A 7021-nucleotide genomic window follows, 5' to 3' on the forward strand; every position below is an offset into this window, starting at 1 on the left:
TTTGGGAAAAAAGTGGGGGCGGCCTGAAGCCCCCCCCGGTTCCGCGGTCCCTGCTCATGAGTGAGTGTACCTTATAGCATGAGGAGACTCGGGGGGGGGGGCACGAATAGACATTCAGGTAGAGTAACCTGAAAAGAAACATAAGGGCTGTTGGTAGTCTCGAAAAAAAATATCTTGCTGCACTTCAAACGCCTGAAGTAAATAAAAATAAATCGTAATTTGAATGATGATGCAAGTGAATCTATAGAATCACCAACGCTAATCACAATCACAAATTCGAATTCTACACCGAGGGTGAATCATTGGCGTAGCTAGGATTTTCTTTCCGGGGGGGGGCACTGGGGGGGTCCTTGCTTTTTCAGGGGGGGCACTGGCCATTTTTTCCCAGTGTGTGTCACAAGGGCGGACCCGACTTTCGCCAATAGGAGACGGAGCCCAAAATTATCTTTACCTATATTTTCCCCGATCAGTCACTTCTTAATTTTATTCTTATAAAACAACATAAACGTGAAATAATCTCATAAGCCTTATAAAAAGTGCGAGCGCGAAGCGCGAGCGATTTTTTTTTTTACTTTCATGTATTTTGTCCTGAAAATATAATATTCTGGGCAATGTTATGTGTGATCCTGAACAAGATTCGTATGTAACTAGATGGTTACTGCCATGGGTGTCGATCACGGGGGGGGGGGGGATGGGGGGATATATCCCCCCAATATTTCAAGTGGGGGGATGGCCTGTACTATCATCCCCCCAATAATTTAGGATAGAAAAATTATAATAATGATGATGAAAAAATGGAAAGTTTGATCATGATGATTATAGTGATGATTATAGTATGCCATCAATCAGTTTGTTTCCCTCGCAATTTGTGTATATTTTTATTAAATAAAAACAATCTTTTTCGGGACTATTAAACAGATGGGTGGAGGTTCAAGATGAAAAAGAATGAAATGCATATGATATTTTTTAAAACATAACATAAAAGGACCCAACGAAAAACAACTTTTGCTGATAGGGCGTTCCAGTGGTGAATAAATCAATTTTAATAAATCAATTAATTCAAAAGGGTGGAAAAATAAACGGGAGTAAAAGGGTGACAAGATAAATCATCCAAGGAATGACGGTAAGCCCGATGGCGCACGAGAAGCCACACAGTTTGTAATTTGTGCTAGTCTCAATTGGTCCGAATATGCATTTTATCATCATGCATTAAGAAGAAAAAAGATATTGCCAGTCGGGTTAGATTTAAGAGAGAAGTTGTATACACAGAGGCGTCGATCCTGTGGGGGGGGGGCGATCGCCCCTCCAATGAAAATATTGGGGGGGGGGCAAACATATCGTTTTGCCCCCCCCATAATTCCGCATGTGCAGCTAAAAAATAAAATAAGATTGTAATGCTACACTGAAATCAGCAAGCGAGATTGAGATACCAACTCGATTTTTATTTTAAATCGTGCTCAAAATGTCTGCTTTTCTGATTGGAATATAAAAGTTTTCAGCTCGCGCTTCGCGCTTGCATCATTTCTGTACCAAAAACCCATACTTTTCATGATTAAATAGGTGAATAGAATGTCCCGTTTTCAGTTCTAAACCTCAAAAGAACTCCCGCTTCGATTTGCAATAATCTTTTGTTGGATGTAAATCTTGTTCTTTATTAAAAGCGTCCATTAAACTGTCTTTTTTCCAGATCGAAATATCAAAATTTTCAGCTCGCGCTTTGCGCTCTCATCTTTTGTTCTTCTTGATACCCATCTTAATCATTGGTACCAAAAATGCTTAGAATATCAAGCTTCAGGTCAGAATATAAAGAAATTTCAGCTCGCTCTCTTGTGAGATACATGTATCTATCCTCCTCATGAGTTACTACAAACCTAATAAGGTACATTTTTTCTGTTTTCATGTCATACTAAATAAATTTTAACTTGCACTTGCATTGTTGGTGAGGGTGAGATATGTGTCTCTTTCTCATGAGTCTATTTATATATATATATATATATATATATATATATATATATATATATATATATATATATATATATATATATAAGCCTATGTGTGTGGAAGGTGTGTGTGGGTGAGTTTGTTCGTTTTGTGTAATCGAGCGCCTTTGGAACGTTGATTCATGATTTTGCCCCCCCCATCTGAAAAATGGATCGACGCCCATGTGTATATATCATGCTCAATAAACAGATCACTATGTACATGGTCAAGACAATTTTTGTCATTTTTTTTTCTTTCGTATGAGTTTAGAATAGGCTTACTTGTAACACAATTTGAATTAAAAAAAAAATCATATAAGTACAGTACACTACAACAATGTAGGAATTTCCAAGAATACCATGCATATCAACCACTCCCAAATGTCCTAACTTGTGATTTTAGTGGGGGTAATGTTGAAAGATCCCCATCCATAAGAACATTTGTGTCAATCATCCCCCCCCACCAATTAGAATACCGATCGACACCCATGCCATGGTTACTGCGAACACCAAGCACGAGCAGAAATTTGTATTAACTGTTCTAGCATTATCGAAAAGGGACCCGTTTAAGGACTGCTTACAGTTACCCACGAAGACGGTATATATTTCAATAATGCGAGCGCGAAGGGCGAGCAAATATTTTTGACATTCCGACCTAAAACATGGTCTTTCTAAGCACTTTAGGTATGTAACTAAACAATTTATGCGAGCGCGAAGCGCGAGAGGAAGAAAATTGAGATTTTAGACCTAAAAGTTATATAGTTAATTGGGTATCATTAATAATGCGATCGTGAAGCGTGAGCAGACAATTATTGATATTCTGATGTGAAACTGGATAATTTAAGTAAATTTTGAATTAAGAACATGCATGCAGGCTATTGGGCATGTTTTAGATTTAGACCTATAATCTGGGCATTCTGAATACATTTGTTTATGGAACATTATGGAATACAAGTTGACAATATTAACTTGGAAAATCAAACAATGTGACCACGCAGAGTAAGCTTAAAATGCTGATATGTAGACCATAAAACGGACATTTTACAGAGCACTTAAATTTGTAAATGAAAAAAAAAATGAAAGCTCGATGTCCGAGCTAAAATATGTTTTGTATATTGACGTCAAAACTTACTCCATATCAGCCTATTGAACAAGATATGAATCTCATTGAACAGGCAATTCTAGCGCGAAGCGCAAGCAAAAAATTATAGAGTAACATGAAAGATTTTGTTTGCAAGTTTTCCCCTCACATTACTTTATTCACTCGTCTTCCTCCTCTTCTTTTTTTTATCCTGTCTTCTTCTTTTCCTTTTTTTCTTTTCTTCTTTCTCCCCCTTTTTTTGTTGCTCTGCCAATTTTTCTGGGGGGGGGGCACCTGGGGGGCACACCAAATCTCAGGGGGGCACGTGCCCCCCAGGCCCCCCGTAGCTACGCCACTGGGGTGAATTCTCCTTAAGTTTCACTCAAATTACGGTACGAATTTTCCGTGTGAAGTCCGATGATTCTAAAAACGAATTGCAATCATCATTACAATGGTGATTCAAGATTCACGTGTGAAAAGGCCCATTATCTCACTAATCACGCGAGTGCAAAGCGCGACTCCTGAAAATGTTTGAAATTCCGACCTGAAACTGGACATTGTAAGCAGATTTTTGTACCTATGCTACGTGTCTCACTATCAGCCCTTTCACACTGACGGTAAAAAAAATCGTAATTTGTGATGATGGCCAGTGAAAAATAAGGCCAAAGACGTATATTTAGCACGTGTGAAACCAAACTAGAATATGACTAGCATCACGAACGCTAATCACAGTCACGATCACAATAGCAATCATTATTACTTATTCAAGATTCACGTGTGAAAAGGCCCTAAGCAAACAGTGCGAGGCGCGTAGCGCGAGCTATTTTTTTCGGTATGTATTGACCCTTTAGAAGTGTCATTTTAAGAACTTTTAAGAAATTAATGAAGAGCATAGTCATAACTCGACATAATCAACTGACGCAAGTGCGATCAGAGCGCAAGTTGATATATTTTGATATATCTTGACCAAAGACACATGAGCACCTTTGTAACCATGAACGCGATATCTATGTTACTTATAAAATATTGCGAGCGCGAAGCACGAGTTGAAAATGTTGATATTTAGACCTGAAAAAAAGATGTAGGAATTTATGAAGAGCACACTTATTCCACTGACCCAAAAATGTAATGCAAAGCACCAGCTCAAATGTTATTTATCATATATATATATATATACATATACCCCCCCCCCTCAAAAAAAAGGAAACAGAACAGGAGTGGTGAACACAAATATATAGGCCCTATGTAGATTATGTTTAAATAAATGACAATATATTTATATTTTGTTCTTTTACATTTTCCACTATATTATGCTCCTCTTTATCCCCCTGAATTTTTCTCACTCCCCCTTTTTTGCCGGCTGATGGCGGGGGGGGGGGGGGTGCATGCCCCCGTAGTTTACCTCGCTTCTATTACTGATATTTTGAACAATCTCGCACCTCCCAAACGTCCTTGATCAATTCCCGGCTATTATATCTCGTAATAACGTCTATTGTATCAGTTGTTTGTTGGATATCGACAGAGCAGCCAGCTGGAGCATGTCCTTTTCCCTGAAGATGATTTTATATTTAGGAATCGTTTTTTCTTGTTTCATCGCCAGTGTCATTCCTCAAAATAATAATGTTTCAGGCAAGTATCAACTCTGTTTTAACATAAGATATTACAGTCGACTGTCAAAACAAGCGTTAGAGCTTGCTTATAATATTACTATTTGATGTATAGGCCCATAGGCGTCGATCCGGGGGGGGGGGTTAGAGGTTAGCGATCACTCTACCAATGAAAATATTGGGCTGGCAAGCATATCGTTTTGCCCCCCTATAATTACGTATAAGTGCAAAAAATTGTAATGTTACGCAGAAATCAGCAAATTAACCAAACACAATATCGAATTTAGTTTTTACATCTACGGTACAAAATCATGATTTCTCCGCCGGGAAACGATTCAAGAATACTAATACAGACATTTTGAAAGATTGCAAGCCTTTAATTTGGCGTAAAGGCCAAATTAGTTTCAAATCGTAGCCAATCGTACGACTGCTGTGACGCCATTACGACTACCTTTCAAATTCGCTTTTATTCTATGAAGGATGATAGCATAGTCACATAATCGAACATAGGTATTCGTACGATGATTTAGAATCTTACACAGTAAGATATTCCAAGTCTCAATATCAGCATCAAATTCTACTACATTTTATTCTGAATTCTTTTTCAAATGATATTATACAATGTAATTCAATACAAAATTTCAAAGCAAAACTTAAAAAATATTTTGTGAATTTATATTGGATTATCGTTTCTTCAAAAAGTAATGTAATTCAGAACTTAACATGTAAATATGTTTATTAATTTATCCTTGTATATATGTTTAATCGTTTTATAATTTCTGTATAAAGTGTATACTTAATCATTTATTTTTATTGTTATTTATTTATTTTTACTTTTATTTGTTTATTTTTATTCATTTTGTATATATATTAATTATTTCTCTATTTTATCTGATTTTTTATTCATAAAATGTACTTATGAAAGGGGGCCTTCACCCTACAAGCTCTGCTTTTTAGTTGGTCTCCTTCTCTTTCGATTTCATAGTATTATTGTATTATAAAAATGATTTAAATGTTATATTTTGTAAATGTATATTGAACTATCATTGTCAATGTAAAAAGATTGAAAGAGAAAATAAATGAATTGAATTGAAAATCAGGTCGCAGAACAGTCGTAAGGTGTGCGGTGGCCTTTAGGGATCTCAATTTTAAAGTAGCCACATTTTTATTGCTTGTCCCATTTCATCCAGACTTTCATCACTCTGTTTTTTTTTTCTTCTTCTTTCAAATACCATTGTATGGCTCCTATTGAATATAATGTCGGCATACGGAGCTATACAGTGCGTATCCAAAAAGAAAGAACGGGACAGATTTGAAGTCTATAAAAGTTTTGTTTCAAATTATGATCTCTATATTTTGGTGTCAATAGGTGATCTGAAGTGTTATCCTTCAAATGCCATTAAAATAATTTAGTTTCGTTCATGCTTGAGCGAACATGGACTTTTTTGTCTGTGGTTACAAAGGAGGCTTGCGCCAAAATGGCATAAAATGATAAATATGATGGTCGGACTTCTTGCTAATCGGCAGACTTCTTCTTAACCTTTTCAATATCTTTGCCATAATTTTCGAATTATGCAGTTAAAATTCATTTCAAAATTTACTTATTAGCTTAAATTTTCTGCTGATGTTCCTTTTCAATATGTTCTCTTAATATTAATTAAGCTTTGAATATTCCTTCTTTAGTCAAGAGCAATTTTTTTAAAAACCGAAGTATGGGAGAGCGTGTTTTTCTTTAAATTCTTTCATTGCGTGCTACAAAGACTATGATGCCTTTGAACAGTGGCATACTGATGGATGGGGGATCGGGGTTCCCCCCACAAAAAAAAAAAATAAATACAAATCATGACCAAGAAAATGACAAAACAAAATTGGAAGGGAAAATAACAGAAAACATAGAAAATGAAATATGATGGCATTTTCTGAAATAAAATGGATATTTTGATTAAACAAGGCAAAAGCAATTTTGTGTCTCGCCCACTTATGAAAATAACCAGAAATATCATGATTTGTGAGGGCACGCAAGAGGATTATATCAAAACTTCATTGTGAAATGACTGGGATTGAATAACACTTGTCATAAGAGCCTTGCACGTAAACTTTAATGTTGACCTGAAAATGACCTTTGACCTTACCATGTGACCTCCGACTGCAGCATAACACGCAGGTCGCCTAAGTACATCTACCATCCAAGTTTGGTTGAAAAGCGACTTACGGTTGCGGAGTTAAGAGTCTTGCATGTAAACTTTAACATTGACCTGGAAATGACCTTTGACCTTACCATGCGACCTCCAAATGCAGTATAACATGCACGTCTCCCAAGTCCATCTACCATCCAAGTTTGGTTGAAAAACGAC

Source organism: Lytechinus variegatus, chromosome 17, assembly GCF_018143015.1.
Source record: "Lytechinus variegatus isolate NC3 chromosome 17, Lvar_3.0, whole genome shotgun sequence".
NCBI lineage: Eukaryota > Metazoa > Echinodermata > Echinoidea > Temnopleuroida > Toxopneustidae > Lytechinus > Lytechinus variegatus.